The 19,377-nt window shown below is 34.8% G+C and overlaps 1 protein-coding gene across 4 annotated transcripts in view; it reads left to right on the forward strand.

Annotated features, from left to right (window-relative positions):
• Positions 1 to 19,377, forward strand: part of CNTN1 (contactin 1) — a 327,378-nt gene that overhangs the window by 41,702 nt on the left and 266,299 nt on the right. The gene's annotated exons all lie outside the window — the stretch shown is intronic.

Genomic DNA, 19,377 nt, shown 5'->3' on the forward strand with positions numbered 1-19,377 from the left:
CATTTTCATGGATAATAAAAATAAGGTGAGTCACAATTATAATCCAAATATATATGATCTTGAGTGTTATAATGTGCTCCTAAGTACCATGTTTTAATAGCAATTAAAAGACGTATCAATTGGCTAGTGCAAATGTTCAATGAAATAAGAATTTTCCTCAAGCCATGAAAGATATTATATCGATTGTTCCTTTTTCTTAGCATGCTACATTGTTGTAGATTTATTTACTATATAATATGATCTATGCTTTGGAAAGATAATAGCTTGAAAAGTAGATTTAAAGGGAAAGAAAATTTTTATAGAAACACATACCGGGAAGTCACATGATCTAGTGCAGATAAGAATTAGGAAAGTCTGAAATAAATTCATTAATTTGTATATTGGTATAAATAGTAAAAATAAATAATATAACACAAATTCCTTTCTGTCACTGAGCTTACATTTCACAAAAAGTAAATATATGTCAGGTGGTAATAGGTGCTATGAAGAGCTTCAGAAAATCTGTCTAAGGTGGAAGGGGAGCTTTCAGAAGAAGGGGCTTTGGGACCTGAAGAGTTGGGGACAGGGTTTTCACTATTTTGTATACTCAGAAAGTCTTGAAACTGTCTTGAGATGGAAGGAGTGATGTACTGTCAAATGTTCCTACTAAGTCCTATAAAATGAGAACAGAGGATTGGCCATTAATTTGATTTGGTGTAGAAGTCTCCAGGGCTTTGAAAAGAACTTATTGTATGAATTGGCAAGAAGATAATCCTGCTTGAATTGGTTCAAGGGACTAGGAGAAGAGGAGGGTGATCTTATGTGTGTGGGTTGAGCGGGGGGACGTAATGTGTAGTGAGTTGAAGTAGGATCACTGAATTCCAACTGCTAGACCGCAAGGGCCAGCAGGCTTGACATAGGACCTTGATCTTTGCCTTCTTTGAAGAAAGAATTCAGCAAAGAGACAGAAGGTAGGGAAGCAGGTAAAGCATTTACTAGAAGCAAAATGCATGTGGAAAGGACACAGCAGTGGGCTTAGAGAGAGAGTCTTGCTTTTCGGGTAGCTTAAATTGCTTATATGGGAGCAGTTTTCTGGTTCCTTTGGCCATTGCCTTGCTTGTCCATTTCTAGCCTGACTCAGGACCCTCCCCCATGTGCATGCACATCTTTCAACCAAAATAGATTCCAGCATCAGGGTTTCTCGGAGGTTGGCAGGGCATATAATGGGCTGGCACCCCCTCCCTTCCATGACTCTAGGATCTATTCTGCGCATGTGTGGCCTGGGAGGTCTCCTTGATCCCTAGAAAAATGTGGCCACCTTATCATTTGCTCAAGCAGAGTTCTGTTCCTGCTGTTATTTTTATCTCAAAGTAAGAGGAGACAAGTTCCAGCTGCTCAGCCTAGGTGTCAGCTAGCTCCTACCTCAAGAAGAGATAGTATTATCAGTTCTTTTGAGTTTTGCTATAAAAGAAAGCAGAGAAATGGAACAATAGTTGGATAGAAATGTGCATCAAGGAAGGTTCACTGTCATTTTTAAGATGAAAACATTTTAATAATCAGGTTTGCATAATGTTGCATAATCATCAAGGAAAAATCAAGGAGGTAAGAGGCAGGGTGATATTCTGGAGTATGTCTTTGAGTAGCTAGAAAGATATGAATGGCTTCCAAGTATATGAGGATGGATTAGCTAGAGGTAGAAGTAGGGTGGATCATGGAAATTAATAGAAGAAAATATGTAATATATGGATACAGAGGAAAGTAAGTTGGTAGATGTGGTACTATAAATATTTAGAAGTTCTCTCTTGATTGTATTTTTTTTCAAAGAAATAGAAATCATAGATAGCTGAGAATCATAAATAGCGAAAAATGCCAAGGAATAGAAGTATATAAACTCAAGAGAACTCAGTTTAGTGAAAGAAGATTATGAATAAAAATTTTTATTTTGAAGATGTGATGTTTAGGGTCCTGTGGGTCATTCGAGAAGAGAGAATATGCAATCCTTTTACCCAAAGAGATTTGGGTATTAGTGGAACAGATATGGTAATTAAACCATGATGTAAAAGATGTGACTTAGCAAAGTGAGGAGAGGAGGCCAAGGTCATAATTAAAGAACTTTATTATTTTTTTAAGTAAGGGAAGAAAAAAAAGGAGAAAAAAAAAAGAGAAGGATAAAGAAAACTAGGCCAAGGCAGCAGTAGCATTAACTAGATGAACATTTACAAGGCAGAGTGCTAGGTTTTTAAAATGAATTTGACTAGGTTGAAGACTAAAAGGAGACTATTACATTCTGAGAATTAGGAAGTTATTGATCTTCTTCTGTTTTTATTTTGGCTTTTAGGGCTGTACCCATGGCATATGGAAGTTCCCAGGCTAGGGGTCAAATCGGAGCTGTAGTTGCTGGCCTACACCGCAACCACAGCAACATGGTATCTGAGCAGCATCTGTGACCTATACCACAGATCACGGCAACTCTGTGTCCTTAACCCATTGAGCAAGGCCAGGGATCAAGCCCGCGTCCTCATGGGTACTAGTTGGGTTCATTACCGCTGAGCCATGACAGGAACTCCTTGAAAACTGGCAATAATTTTGAAGAGTGATGGGTTTGAAGCTTCAATCTAGTTGGCTGCAATAATTTTGAAGAGTGATGGGTTTGAAGCTTCAATCTAGTTGGCTGATGTTTCAAGGTATTTGGCCATGACTGTGGAAAGAAACATTCTGTGTGGTTAGTAGCTTTAAAGTGAGGTGGAGTCCAGGGAAGATCTATGTTTTAATAAAAATTTACTAAGTATCTCCTCTGTGCCAGATACCATCCCAGGGAGCCTTGAACAAAATGGACATTGTGAACAAAAGTGATGAAACCCCCAGTCCTCAAATATCCTACATTCTAATTTAGGCTATTTCTTTTAACTTTGGAAGCTTTGATCATTTTAACATTTTATTTCACGGCAAAGAGTCAAAGGGGAGAGATGAATAAGAGAGGTGTTTCCAGGGCATGACAAAAGGGAAGTTCACAAATTACATGGGGTCATTTGATATCACAAGGGGAGCCACAGTAAAAATGCAAAAAAAAAAAAAAAAGCAATCATGATTTTCAGCTAATGGCATTTACATGAACAAAGATTTTGTGCAGAAACACAATGGTTCAGTGAGAACCGTGAAATAGGTTTCAGAAGACTGTGGTTCTATCCTCAGACTCAACTAGCTGTACAAGCAAAGGAAAGAGCCTTATGAGATGGCTTCTCCTGAATAAATTAGAGATATCTGTTCAATTGCAAAGTGTTTTGACATTGGTTAAATGAGATTATAGGTTCTTTAAGGAACCCTATAAATCAAAGGTTTTAATATAAGAAAATGATACTTGACAGGGGACATCTGCAAATCCTATGACCTTTATTTTGTGGTTCTTAACATCTAATTTTTACAATCATTACTTATTTGGCTATAGATAGAGTAAAATTTCATCTTTTTATTTGATATTTTAATATTTCTATATTTGTAAAATGTTTACACTTACAAAACACTTGATCGTTTATTATGAGCAAGTTAACAAAATAAATTTAGAATATATAATTCCCTTTGACAACTGTGCACTTAAAGAACAAAGACTTTATTATGCCTTGTGTGATCACATGTTATAATAGATGAGCCTTGGCTTACAATGACTGCTTTGTCTGATGTTTATTAGCCCATGCCTTGGTGCAATTGAACTTGTCCTAAATTCACTGTTTCAGACCTACAACGTGTGTAGTACATTCATTGTCCTATAAATAATACTCTCTTGCTTGACTCAAGAGACAATATAACCTTAGGACTTTTAAGGTTCTTTTCTTATAGGTTCTAGAAACTCCTGTTAAAATGTTGAAATATATAGAGTCATTAAAATATTTCAAATGGTGGAAACTTTATTCTTATTTGATAAAATTTTAAAAACTAATTATGTAATTTGTATAGGATCAGGCTTGTCCCTCATTCTCCTTGGTGCAAGCATTAATGAATGTGATCCAGATGTGGATTTCAATTTGTGATCCTTTTATTTAATTCAAAATAAGATAATTCCAGGAGTTCCTGTTGTGGCTCAGCAGTAATGAGCCCGACTAGTATCCATAAGGATGCGTGTGGGTTTGATCCCTGTCCTCGCTCAGTGGGTTAAGGATCTAGCGTTGTGTGAGCTGTGGTATAGGTCACAAATGCAACTCGAATTCCCTGTTGCCGTGGCTGTGGTGCAGGCCAGCAGCTACAGCTCTGATTCTAACCATAGCATAGGAACTTCCATATGCTGCAGGTGCAGAGCCCCCCCCCCCAAAAAGGATAATTCCATGTTTTATTGAATTGTTTATAATTTTAATTTCTATTACTGGGAGTTTCTAATAATTTTGAGATTATTACTTTATGTTTTAAAATGATATCACAAAAGTTAAAGACAAAAATTTAAGTGTAACATTTGAAACTCTAAAACACTTTGGAATCTTTTTAGATATGCAACATCTGATTTATAAAAATGATAATGCTGTTCCCCTTAGTCCATCCAATATTACTAAATAAACAAGTACTTAAATTCAGAAATATTCTATGACTGCCCAGCTGCATGCTTGGAACTTAGAGCCTAGAATCTCTTCATCACTGCAGTATATACAATTACTTTTGGTGGTTTTAATAACTAAATGTTTGCAAATTCAGTAGTGATAGAGATGGTGAAAATAGAGTGAAATTTGGCTCAAACTTACAATAAGCTAGTTTTTCCTGTGCAAGGGGCCACAAACCACGTGACTACGCTGAGGCTCTACTGATTCAGCCCAATTCCCACCAGAAGGAGTCAAGAGCAGAAAACTTTATTATCCTTCCTAATTTCCCACCTTTTCACCATCTTCATCTTTAATATCTTGCTTTCTCAGCTGCTGTATACTGAATATGCTTCTACAAAAAAGTAGAAAATACTAAAGAAAATTATAATTATTCATAGCTCCATCAGAATAGCCACCCCTTTTTAAAAATTTTTTATTAGAGTATAGTTGATTTACCACATTGTGTCAATTTTTGCTGTACAGTACAGTGACCCAGTCACACACACACACACACAAATATACATACATTTTTTTCTTATATTATCTTCCATTATGTTCTATGCCAGGAGATTGGGTATAGTTTCCTGTGCTATACAGTAGGACCTCATTGCTTATCCATTCTAAGTGTAATAGTTTGCATCTGCTAATCCCTCTTAATACTCTGCTGTCTAATCATCTTTTGGGGTATTATTTATAATGAATACTGTAATGAATATTTTAGAAAAATTAGACCATTTATTTGATATTGCTTTGTATTCTGTGTTTAGATTTGGGGGTGTGTTTGGGGCAACATCAGATATCCTTACATAATGTTTTAAGAGTATGATATTGAATTGTTCTATCATATGCTAAAATAAGGATGTATTATAATTTATTTAGTTAATATACTATTGGAAACTTATTTTTAATTTTTTGTTGTTATAGAATAATATTTTTTAGACTTTTGCTTCCTATTGCAAAGTTATTTTCAGGGAGCTATCAACTGATACCCTAACGAGTGTGAGGATACTCACTTCCTGTGTGTTTCACAATACTGAGTATACTATATTTACAGATAGGTATATAAGTATACATGTCTCTGTGTTTATGTTTGTGTCTATCTGTGTATATACATATGCATATATGATAAAGTATAATGTTTAAGTTTAAATATATTAAACATAAGCAATGATGATATTTCTTATTTTGTTTTATATTATCAAATATTTGTGAAGTTGATTATTTTTCATATAGTACTGGCTATCTCTGTATCCTCTTTTGAAATTATTAAACATACGTATTGCCTAGTTTTTTCTCCTGAGCAATAATCTGTAATAGTTATTTGTGTTTTAATGATATTTTCCTTTTCCTATTAATAACGTTGCAAATTTCCCCCAGATCATCAATATGTTCATAGTTTTTGTAAAAAAAGAACCTACCTATTTTTTTGTTTTGAAATGCCATGATTATTACATCTAATGTTAGTTTTGTTTAGGTATCCCTGGTCCATTAAAAAATTCTATTTTTATTTTTAGCATTATTTTTATATTATAATTGTTTTATAGTAGCTTCTTATATTTTAAATACGACTACATCTTTATAAATTCTGAACATTTAAAAAATCGCTTGGTTATTCTTGCTATTTATAAATTTATTCCAGAAACAAAGCACCTATTTATTTTCTTATTTCTTATTTAGTCACCCTTCTAGAGTAATATATTTGGGAAAAGAGAAGTAACAGAGAGTTTGTATATTAATAGAAATGAACAATTGTTGACACAAGAAGAAAAGGAGAGACTTATTGGAGTGATATAAGCAGGCTAGAGGAATGAAATCTTATGCAGAAATGGAGGTTTGGGTTCTGTAGAATAACTCTCGTACAGTGTTTATTCAGTAAGAATGGCTATAGGGAGGACATGTTCACAGTCTAAGGAGAGAAGAGTAAGTATGAAGTAGTAATTTAGGAGAATGGGAATGAATTGTCTGGTTTAATAGCCCTTTGCAGGATACTGTTCATGAATGTATAGTGAAATCATTCAGTATGATTATATGGTGTGATTTATTCTGCCAGCCTTCTCTAGATACAAGGATGTAGGCACAAAACAGTGAAATTGATTTTAACTAGGGTTTGATTTAGTCAAGAACAGAGTGAAGAAAGAGACAAAAGAGCTGGAGTTTTGTACAGTGAAGTAATTTAGTGATGTATCATGAAATTTATGACCAGTATGGAAAGTAGCAAGGAGATGAGTCGGGGATGTTGGACAGAAAACAGTTGGTACCTCCATGGATTATAGGTCTTGATGGGGTTGGAGAAGCATTGGAGTCAGAGTTCTTAGAGTGAGTGAACTAGGAAAAAAGAAGGTGGTAGTCAGGGAGTGTGATGCTAGAAATTGAGCCAATGGAGGGTTTTCTGTATTGGTATGACCAGAGGAGCTGAAGTAGTGTTGATGACAAGATCACTGAATGAGTGGAAATCAAGGAATCCAAAAACCAGCATGTTGAAGGAGTTAATGGGTACAAAAACTGAGATGGATTAGTGTTGGAGATTGTGACAATGAGCAAATATTTCTGAGAAGTGGATACGAGGCTGTCCCAAAAAACGGTACTGGATGGGTGATCTAATATCATAAAGTTAAAGCTGAAGGTTGTTAGGGAGATCTAGGACATTAGATGTTTCTTATGTCTAGAATGTTTTTTCCCCAGACGTCCAGTTCATTTATTGCATGGTCTTTGCTCAACTATTACATCCTTCAGCAGGCTTGTCCCCATCCTCTAATCTAAAACATCCCCTTGAGGTATGCTCTATATTCTACATGTTTTATATTTTAATGAAATTTATGACTAATTGAAAATATCTTGTTTACTTCTTTTTATATACTAGCTCTCTTAGAGAATACAAATATTTTGAAGACAGTGATTGTTCTTATCTCAATTGTGGCTGGTTTCTCAGACTTAAGATTTCTGACACATAGTAGGCAGACAATAATTAGTTGTTGAGTGAACGAATAAATAAATATCCATAGAGTTAAGTAGTCTCTCCCACTTTCCTGTGACTTCTTCCAGAATCCAAATGCACTTTCTTAAAGCCATTTTCCAACTCAGAGCATTTGTTCTTATAAAAATTCCTATTTACATTCCTCACGAAAAATGAATCAGAAACACGAGAATGAAAAAATATAAAGGTAAGCTTATTCTGTTTGCCTTGTCATAGTTACTGAAGTTAGGACTCAAAGATATTATCACTCATTACTTCCAGAAAGACTCACCAGTGGGGTAATGAACTTGAAGTACAGCTATCTCCTGATTTATTGATTTCAACTATCATGATACTGTTATGCCTAGCAAATAGTCATCTTTCCAAATATTAGCACTCCACAACTGTAAATTTAATGCCCCCTCAATACGACTGCACCCTTTGCTCACTCTTTTTGGAAACCAGACTAAAAATGAATTGAAAATCTTATTAGTCAGGAAAGAAAAGGAGGGAAAAAATCCATTTATCTATCTTCAGTTGTTCTTTCTGTATATAAACATTTAAATATATTTATACTTTGTGCTAAATACAAAGTACTAGAGTTAAATTTATGTTCTTATATTTTGACTATAAGTAGAGACATTGGGAATTAATTAACATGCTATTTAGTTTATATGTAATAGACTAGAAATAGCATTGCATAGTAGAATGAGCCCGTGGTGTTCTCAAGGATTAATTAAGATAACAAATGTAAATTGATTTCCCCTTCTTTTCTCTTTGACATACCAGATATGTTATTCATCTTCTTACACAGTGTAAAATTATCCACCTTAATTTGATACCCAAGGCAAGGTATTTTTTCCACATTGTAGATGGTTATTATGTAGCATGATTCTAATTGTTGCTGCCCTATTCTTATAGTGTCATTCTGTAATCACATCAGTGATTTAGTGTTTCTAATCATTTACATTTTTTAAGCCTCCAGTGGTATGAATATTTTACACAGTAGTTGATTTATGTTTATATACTCAGAATATTTCAAGTTCAAAACAAAGTGTTCTTTTGGTGTTTTGAGAATTTTACAGGCAACTGAAAGAGAAATCTACCATTTTTAATTCTGGCACCTACCAAGAGAAAACCTCAGTATTAGTTAGCTTGGGCTTCATAGCAAAATACCATATACTGAGTGGGGTCAAACAATAGAAACTTATTTTGTCACAGTTTTAGAGACTGGGAAATTTAACATCACTGTTGAGTTCTGGTGATGACACTCTTCCTATCTTGCAGATGGCCACTTTCTCACTGTGTCCTCAAAAGACAGAGTGAGAAGAGAATAAACTCTCTGGTGTTTTATAAGGACATTAATCTTATCCAGAGGGTCTCACACTCATGACCTCATCTAAACCTAATCATACCAAAGGGCCCATTTCCAAATACCATCACTTTTGGGGGTTAGGGTTTCAACATATAAATTTGGGGGAAGAAAATTCAGTCCAGAGTGGACCTTAAACTAAGAAATGCACACTGCTTTTTTGAAGTAGAAAAATCAGACTGTAATTGCACCATTTAGATTACTTGTTGCAATGTGGCTCTTTATAGCTGTTTCAAAATTATGTCTTCTATAGATTATGAACACTTGGACACTCATAAGATTTTGCATACAAACAGATCTGGGTTTTTTGTTTCTATTATTACAAAGTTCTTATATGTACAAAACTAGACAGAAGTTAGGGGACCTTATGTACACAAGACCCCGCTCCAGGAGTTATCAGCTCAAGGTGAATGTGGTTTTATCCATACCTCATCAACTTATACAACTTGCCTCAGATCCGGAATCATCATTATCTTCAAATTCTATGGTTCTTTTCGAAGTTCAAGTCTTCAGTTTTGCTGCTAGGGGATTTTATCGCTACTGGGTTCATTATTACTTTTCTGTTTGTTTCTTCAGTTGAAAGAATAAGATAAATATTTTTTGTTTTGATTTTGAAAAATCGAATGTACTGTTAGTTCATACTGATTTTACAACTGGAATTAAAGACGAGGAATTTTTCGTTAATATATTTTATATCGTCCCATTTCACGAATCTCTGTGTCAGGAAAATCAGGGATGATAAGTTTATAATGTCACAAAATCACATGTTTATTTCTTCCAACATTATACACACTATAGTGTCTATAATGCCAACGTTATCACCAACATCATTGTTACTGATAGAATGTAATTTTTTTGTTTGCGGTTCTTTTGCCCATACAATGGCCCACAAGAAATTCTATGAATGTGTATTTAAAATTATTTTTGTTGTCAAAAGACCATGAGATCCACCGTTTTCACAGATTTTTATGTACACAGTGCACTACTGTTAACTATAGGAACACTTTTGTACATCAGAGCTCTAGAATGGATTTAACTTGCATAATTGAGACCTTGTGTCCATTGATTAGCGACTCCTCATTTGGAAGAGTTTCCCTCAGTATGGTCGTAACACTACCTGGATACACATTTGGGATCATTGGTTTCATTTTACTTTTAAGTTTAGGATCTCCTTCTTTAAAATTTGGTTTTGTCTTATAGTTATGTGACATATTTATATGGATCAGTGACAAAAATACAAAACAAATATTTTAAAAAAAATAGTTTGTAGCTCATGTCCTGCGCTCTATTCCTTTCATTCAATTATTTATTTTAAAAATAGTTTATTCTTACATTGTTATTTATATGTAACATATATAGCATACAAATATATAATAATGCAAGTATAATATATATAAATATTAGTAGATGAATGGTAACATAAATAGGCTTTATAAATATATATATATATATATTTAGAGAGAGAGAGACGAGAGAGAGAGATGCTATTGAAATGAAAATCTGGTTTTATTTTTCTAAGTGACTTAGTCATTGTATATGAATGCCTTCACTCATTTTTTTTCTTTTTCTTTATAAAGTCTAATAATTTTACTAGACTATGTTTTGATGTGGGATAGATTGTTTTCTGAGGTATATAATATGAAATTTCAAAATATAGTTTCAAATCATTTCCCTTTCTTTTAGGAAATGTTTTTGGATTGTTGTTTTTGGTATTTGATCTATGTTTTCTTTTTGTTTTATAAAGATATAAATGGGCTGTGGTTCAAATTATTCAATTAATAATCATTAACATAAGGTTTACCCCATGGGGTCAGATTTGGCCAATACAGCCAGAATCTTGCTGATTCTAATTAGAGGTATGTTACACAGCAGTTCCTCTTTGATTTACTAGTTAAAGACTAACGATGTTCTGTTACCTGGCTTCCCCAAATTCAGTTTTACTAAACTGTGTGGGCCAGAACTTTGAAATGTTTCCTTGGAAAAATACTTACTCTGTAAAATAAATTTAGAAAAATATTTAGATTAGCCAAATTGTTAAATTATCAGCAGATTTTTCTAAAAACATTGTTGTTAGTATTTCCCACTTGTACCAATATTTATTTTATTTATTTTTTAATTTTTAAAAAGTTATTATTTTTTTCTTTTTTGGCTGCCCTGCAGCATATGGTGTTCCCTGGCCAGGGGTCAGATTTGAGCTGCAGTTACAGCCAGGGATTGAACCAGTATCCTGGCACTGCAGAGACACCGCCAACCCCATTGCACCACAGCACTTCAACTAGTACCAGTTTCTAGAAAAAATACTCTATAAATTAGTGTAGTAACATTTTATTTATGCAACATAATTTTCTCATAAAATAGTAGAGGGTATCTTTTAAAAGCATCTTTGACTCAGGAAATTATGATAATAAAGATTTATTTATTCCTCAATACCCATTGTTAATATTTCTACTGTTTAACCTGCATTTTCTTTTTTCTTTCTTTTCTTTTTTTCCCTAAAAAGTATACAATTTTAGGGAGTCATTTCTAAAATATATGATTCAGATAATTTTGATTATTGGTTCTTAACCTGGCATTGGACATGTGGCATTAGAATATATTTTGAGTTTTATGCTATTTCTTACCTGGACAAGTGTAAAACACTCGGAAAAATAAGAATTTTTTTTTTACTAATGATTTATGGCAGTTGCAAATATGAATTTTTTATAATCATTTTATTATCATTATTTCAAACATCATTCTAACCTTAGCTAGAACCTTTTTTTCTGTTCATTTAGATTTTAGGAGCTCTTTGTTTTTTTTTTTTTTCAATGATTAATCATTAAAAGCTAGAATGACAGAGAAATTAGAATGCTGTTTCAAATATGCTAACTTTCTAAGCTTAATCAAACTTTCAAATTAACAGCGGAATTTTAATGTAAGCTGAATGGTGTGCAGCGTAACTGATTGCTCTGTGTTTTTTGGTTAGCATCAGTTGTTACCATGCACATTGACTAACAGACACCACAAGGTCTCCATATTCCAGAATTTTGATTCCTTTATTATTCATAATCAAGCTCCACTGTATTATCCTTTCAGTTACTACAACTAAGCATATATTTAACTTAAGTTAGACTTTTTTTTTTCTTCTCTTTGAGAGGAATATTGAGTATCTCCTTCATGGATTTTACTTCTGTAAATACAAAATGGTCACTTCTACGTTAACCATTTACAATTTCTAAAGAAGAGAGAATTTGCTTAAACTATCCCATAAGAGAGACTTAGGGCAAACCCTTGACATTTTATGTAATACATTCATCAGTAATGGACTGCTAATTGCACTCTTTAACTTAGTAGGTAAAAATCAAGATGAGAAAGAAGAGAATTGGTCCATGTCATCTTAGAGGACAGGATTAGCATTTTAAATGATTTTGAAACATCAGAGAGGTAATCAGAATTTATCCAACATAAAATTCTACCTAAGCAGAAAAAGTATCTGCAATATTTAAGATGAACAATATGTGCAATCACAAAAACTGAGCATGGGATCAAAGGAAAATAAAGCAAAAAATAGCCCTCCTTATATCGTGTCCAAGGGTAAATTTTGCATGTAATAGTGAGAAGAAGAACAGACTTGTACATGAGAAGCTCAGTTTGAATCTTTTTTTTTAATTAGACTATAGTTGATGTACAGTGTTGTGTCAATTTCTGCTGTACAGCATAGTGACCTGGTTATACATATATATACACATTCTTTTTCTCATATTATCTTCCATCCTGGTCAGTTTGAATCTTTACTCTTTATATAGAAGAACTTACAGAGAGAGAGTTCCCTGGTGGCTGAGTGGGTTAATGCTCCAGCATTGTCATTCCTGTGGCTTGGGTCCCTGCTGTGGCACAGGTTCATTCCCTGGCCTGGGAACTTCTGCCTGCCTGGGCATGACCAAAATAAGACAAAACAAAAACAACAAATAAAACATTTAAAAATTTGATATTTAAAAAAACTGACGGAGACCCTGATTTGTGCTGTACCATGTGCAAGCTCTAGACCTCTACAATGATTTACTCTCCTTTTACAATGGAGAGTAAAATCACTGATGGTCCCTTAGTCTGCTATGGCTTATATCTAGTATATCTAGTGGATGAGACAGAAATTAATCACATAATAATAAGAAGAATATGTAGTTAAATAGTGAGATCAGTGGTCTGAAGGAAAATAAAATAAGATTATAAAACTATTAGAGGAACCTTAACCTTGAGTGAAGGTCAGTGAAGACTTCACCGTTAGGGGAATTAAAGTGGAGATCTGAAAGTTTACAGAACTGTATTAAGTAAATGAGGTGAGGTGGGAGGAGCTTATGCTGCAAAGAATATTCCAGGGTGGGAAAAAAATAGTAAGAGCTAATGTGTGGAGAGGAGAAGCATAGTGAATTAGGAAAATAGAAAGAAGGCCACTATGGCCAGTGTGCAGAGATAGGAAAGAAAATGGAAGTAATGTGAAGTTAAAGAGGCGACTGGGAACAATCACAGAGGGCTTTGCAAAGGCTTGTTAAAGATTTTGATCTTTGTGCAAGGTGCCTCAGAACAAAATAAGGAAAACAGAGTAGGGCTTCAGAAGGATGAGACATCCACGGCTTATTCATTGAAAAGTACGTGTATTTACTGTGAATAGATTCCATTATACTCAAAACTTATAAGAATACTTATTTTTCACTCATGTGTCTGGTGTTGCCTGCAGCAGCTTTGCTCCAAGCTTCAGATTCCAGCCTGGAGTCTCTCAGAATTTCTCACTAGGGATCCAGTATCTACCTGGGCATGCCTGTCTTAGGATATGGAAGAGGTGTGCCTGGGGCATAGGCATCAGGGAGAGGAATAGCATGGACCAAGCCAAGCCAGGCAAACACTTTTAAAGCCTTTGCTCACAGATACTCATTCACATCGGCTCCCATCAGTGCTTTCATTAGCCGAAGCAAGTGATGGGCTAAGTTCAAAATTCATAGAGTGGGAAACATGCTCATCACAGAGAGGGTTGAGGGGAAAGTAATTATTTGTCACTGATTGGTATTTGTCTCCAAATATTTATCACCTCTTCTTCTGAGGAAAAGACTCAGGAGAAAATTAGTTGGGAGAATATGTCAAGTTTGGCCATGCTAAACTCAGATACTTATTTGATGTCCAAGTAGGAATGTCGATTTAGCACTAGAAATTTAGAGCTCAGGGGAAAAGTTGGAAATGGATATATAGATATAGATTAGAGAGTCATCCTTAGGAGCATAAATTTAAAGAGGTGATGTAGGGGGAGTGTGTAGCTAGAGAATAATCCTAAAGCATTCCAACTTCAGAGATAGAGCAAGAAAAAAGAACCATCAAAGGAAAGCAAGAAGTGGACCAAAAACTCTTACGGTTTTCCTCTAATAGCATCAAGGAAAAATGTGTTTCAAGACAAAGTGGTTAATTTTGCTGAATGCTCCCAAGTAATATAAGTAATATGTAGTAATAAATAATATAAGAACAGAAAAGTGATTATTGATTTTGATAACCTGAGATCCTTGGTAACCATATTTTTTGTGTGTCTTTTTGCCTTTTCTAGGGCCGCTCCTGCGGCATATGGATGTTCCCAGGCTAGGGGTAGAGTCGGAGCTGTAGCCACCGGCCTACACCAGAGCCACAGCAACTCGGGATCCTACACCACAGCTCACGGCAATGCTGGATCCTTAACCCACTGAGCAAGGCCAGGGATCGAACCCGCAACCTCATGGTTCCTAGTCGGATTCGTTAACCACTGCGCCATGACGGGAACTCCAAGATCCTTGGTAACCTTAACAAGAACAGTTAGAAACAGCTTATGTAACATTTATCCATACTTTTTTGCCAAGAGAAAATTTATAACATTATTTAATTATGAAAGAACGAATGAAAGATGAAAAACCATGGTTTATGCCTTGATTGAGCTTATAGTTTTGAAGAGAAGAAGACATGGAAAAAATTAAGACAAAATTGGGCAAGTCCTATGCAAAAGATATTTGCAGTGTTATGGAAGATAAAGATGAGCATGGCCAGTTCAGCTCAGGGAAGCTTTCAGAGAAGGAAAGGTCTTACACGATGAGGCTTGAGCAGTGCCTGGCCGTTTTCTAGACAGATGGGAGGAAAGAGCTTTCCTGCAGAGTAGGTGTTAAAGGCTCAGAGGCAGGACATTTAATGAGATATTTAGAGAACCGTATCATCACCTTCCGAGATATGTAGAAAGGTGTGTGATGGGGAGGTTTGTCATGCCAGTGACTGTAGGGTGCTCTGAGCATTTAATGGGGAGTGGGATACTAAAATTCCTGTACTCTTTCAGTTGATTCTCCTGCTTGACTTATCCAGTAAGCCCCAATAGGGCCTTTCTAAATAGAGAAACACTGTAGTAGAGTATGATACATTGCTGAGAGGATGAGAAGAAATGTTGGAGTGTGAGAATGACTTCCAACATGACAAACGTTTTAGAAGTAGAATCCATTGATGGGTCTGAGATCAAGCAGGGTTGTGACCGCCACATTTTGGACATGATTCACTGTGTGGGTAGCAATTCTTTTCAATTTGAAAGAAATATAGGTACAGAAGCAGATGTCATCAAATGCAAGATGTTGAGTTTGTTTTGGAACAGGCTAAAGGGTTTGTAGGAAATATCCAAGTAGGTAATTGAATATGGACTTGCAAAGAGAGATTAGGAATGAAAATAGAGTTGAAAATCACATGTTAATATTAATGAAAACCCAGAGTCAGTAATATTTCTGAAAGAGAGTTGGTAGAACAAAGAGAAAAGATAATCAAGATAAAAAATTGGAGTTCCTGTTGTGGCACAGCAGAAACGAATCTGACTAGGAACCATGAGATTGCAGGTTCGATTCCTGGCCTCACTCAGTGGGTTAATGATCTGGTGTTGCCATGAGCTGTGGTGTACATCACAAACACGGATCCAATCCCATGTTGCTGTGGCTGTGGTGTAGGCCTGTAGCTGCAGCTCCGATTGGACCGCTAGCCTGGAAACCTCCATATGTGTCAGGTGCAGCCCTGAAAAGACAAAAAAAAGCAAAAAAATTAAAATTAAAAAAAGCATAAAAAATTAAGAATTTTATATGCTTTATTCAGAATTCTTTTGCCATACAAAACTTGCCTGTGTTTTATAAAATTATTTTAAAGAAAGCAAATGTACAGATGCAAGGAGCAATGTATTTTTAATGTACTCAATAAGAGTATTTGGATATTTCCACTTTTTATGATGTCTACTCTGGTGATTACTAATGGTCAAATAAGAGTATAATGTAAAATATTCACTATTCAGTTATTCCTTAATAATGAAATTTTTTATTTTTAGTGCCCATATTTTTGTGTTACTTAAATACTACTTGGAAAGGTATCAAACTTAGATAATTTCCAGTCCACTTTCTGATTTTTTCCTGTTTTGTTTTTTGTTTTTTGTTTTTTTGTAAAGATAATATTTAAAGTGTTTTTCTTAATGAACTGACTTCCCTAAGCTAGTAAATTGTAAGGATCATTCATATTAATTCAATCTTTAATTCATGTTCCTAAGAGGGAAAGTCTTAATGTAAGAAATGATTTCAGGAGTTTCCATCATGACTCAGTGGAAAGTGAATCTGACCAGCATCCCTGAGGATGCAGGTTCAATACCTGGCCTCGCTCAGTGGGTTAAGGATCCGGCGTTGCCATGAGCTGTGGTGTAGGTCACAGATGTGGCTTCGATCCTGCGTTGCTGTGGCGTGGTGTAGGCTTGCAACTACAGCTCCAATTTGACCCCTAGCCTGGGAACCTCATATGCCATGGGAACGGCCCTAAAAAAGCAAACAAACAAACAAAGATTTAATTGTAATATCTTAATGTATTATTTTGTACTTTTGTAGACTGATGACAATGATTTTAAAATTAATTTTCTTTCTAGTACAAATGGCTTTACAACCTTACTTTATAGTCTTATTTTTTTTGTTATCTTTTAAATTCCTCATGACATCTGTGTAACAGTTCATAATTTAAAAATTATTTTAGGGTCCTATTACTTAATTCTTATCACAACTTGATGACATGGGAATTAATAATGCTGTTTTATGGAAAAGGGCACTTCAAGTGAGAAGTCAATGTTGTCCAGCCTGTAAGGCTAGAGGGGGCCCTCAGAACAGCTTCTCCTCCTCCATGTCCAGACCTCTGTGTCCTGACCTCTGCTTGACCATACCTGAGCAATTTCGAAATGATATATTTTTGTTAAAGCCGTTAAGTGTGCTGCTCTTCTGAATACCTTGTGTGCATATACTAACTTAGAAAATCAGACCCTTTAAAGAAAATGACTATGGCATGGTTGATTCCACCATCCCACCCCACCCCTGCCTTTTTTTTTTTTTTCCTTAGGTGCAAAGGTCTCTTATGACATTGAAAAAGAACTACATTTTGGGGGTTATAACAAACAAAGGTTATTTTCATCTCCAACAGTTCCTGGCTGATCACAGTGTTCCATGTCACAGAAAGGCCTGAATAGTTCCGTTAAAGAAAGCACTGAAGCCAAGAATTAGCATTCTTTCTGGCTGAACTGCAGTTGCACACAGGTTGGCCTCTAATTTTTGCAGCAGTGTTTTCATTAGGTCAGTTGAAAGGCTGACCCTTCTGTTCAAAGCAAAGCAAAATGAGAAACAGACAAGGAAGTGGATATTCAGTAAGAAATTTTCTCTAGGCACCCATTGTCTACCTTTTCTCAAATTTTAAATAATTGAAACCTTTATGTTTGTTGCTATTAAGGACATTTGTTTTGCTATTATTATGCATAAAGCTCTATTATTTATATGGACCTATACAAGCTCTGGGGGTCTTTCCGGAAACAGTGTGTTGGCAATGGTCAGTGTGAGCCACCCCTCCAGTAACAGCATCAACAAAGTGTCTGAAGTCATGGTGGTGTCCTCTAATTTTGACTCTTTATTTGTAAATTACAAAGTCACACTTACTGTCGTGCTTCTGTGTGGAAGTTTAAAAAGTTTATTATCGTTATTTTTATTTGTGGATTCAAAATGTTCAAAAATCTTAAACCTAAAATCAGCGTAATAGTTGCATCAAGGTGAAATTAAGTAGCTGTAATTATAGCCTTATGTCAAACACATGAATGGCTTGATTTTTATTAATAACGGGAGAAGAATAGCATTGTATTAAATTAGACCCCTTAGGAAACATGATTTTAATACTACTAAATATCACAAAGAATTGTGATTCTTTTGGAAACAGCAGCAAAACATAAAGTGCAGCTCATATGATCAACAACACTAAACTTATAAGGGAAGACAAATAATAAATTTGTAGATTTAATGCTTAATATTTATACCAATGTTTATAAATGGGACTATAGTTACGCTACAATTAACCAATTAGAATGAAATAAGTGTAAGGACTTATTTAGCTAGATATAGTATATAAAATCTTTTATTTAATATTTTGTTCATCATGGATTTTTACATTAATTTTAATGTTTTAGAATATCATGTTAAAATGATGTTTATCTTGATTACTGATTTGGGGGGGTTCCCTTTAAATTTTGTCCTGGGGCAAGTGCCTTATTTTTACCAGCACAATCCTGGCCCTGGACTGTGTTTGAGATATTTTTAAGGCAATTATAAATTTTAATATAGTGGAAATACACCTCCAGGAAGGGTTTCATCCTTAGCCTTTTATCTTAACTAGTTCTCTGTAAATATCTCTTTAGGATAATGCTAGTAGGAGAGAGAGAGAGAGAATGAGAGAGAATTATATATGGAAGGGGGAAGACTCAAGGACTTCAGAATTGTATTGCAGAGAAATGAGAAAAGAGTTCTGCAAGATTATTTTGTACTCTGGTGCAGTGTTCCCTTTTAGACATCGTGAAACTGAAACCATAACCCTATTAAATTTTGAGAAACCCTGCACTTAGTTATGCTAAGCTTTGTATTTCAATAAGCATTACCAAATTATTCTTCTTTATGAAGCAATCGAATTACCTTAGCCCTTCAAAGGATGTCAAAGTTAAACCTGGAGAGAGGGTCCCTTGTGAACTACATTGGCAGTCTTCATAGCCCCACTTATTCTGGAGAAGCAGATTTAGCAGGTCTGCCATCTAGAAAAAGATTAGCTCTCTGGCCTGTTTTGTTTTTTTGTTTTCGTTTTTTTTTTCCCATAAAATTTTCAGAGGAAGTAATTAAGCCATTTAGGTGTGAAATTATTTGGAACTGGAAATAAAAGTAGTGCTAGAAGAATTAAATTTATATGCAAAAACTATACAAAAATAAAATCAGAAAGTTTCTATCCCAAAATTCAAAGGAAATATTGCCATTAGATTTATTAACTCTATATCTGTGTATATTCAGAACCTTGGTTATTGAAGCAATGAACATAATTTTTAAAAAATATCTCTGTAGTGTGTACCAATTTGCATTCAAGGTTCAAATTCGAATTTTAGAAGCTAGATGCTGCCATAAGAGATACAGAAAGCTTAAGAGACAACATAATTACTAAAAATATAATCATGA

The sequence above is a fragment of the Sus scrofa genome, chromosome 5 (assembly GCF_054392235.1).
Source record: "Sus scrofa isolate SSC_HxYL_T2T_F1_AM1 chromosome 5, Sscrofa_HxYL_maternal_Yorkshire_Landrace_v2.0, whole genome shotgun sequence".
Lineage (NCBI taxonomy): Eukaryota > Metazoa > Chordata > Mammalia > Artiodactyla > Suidae > Sus > Sus scrofa.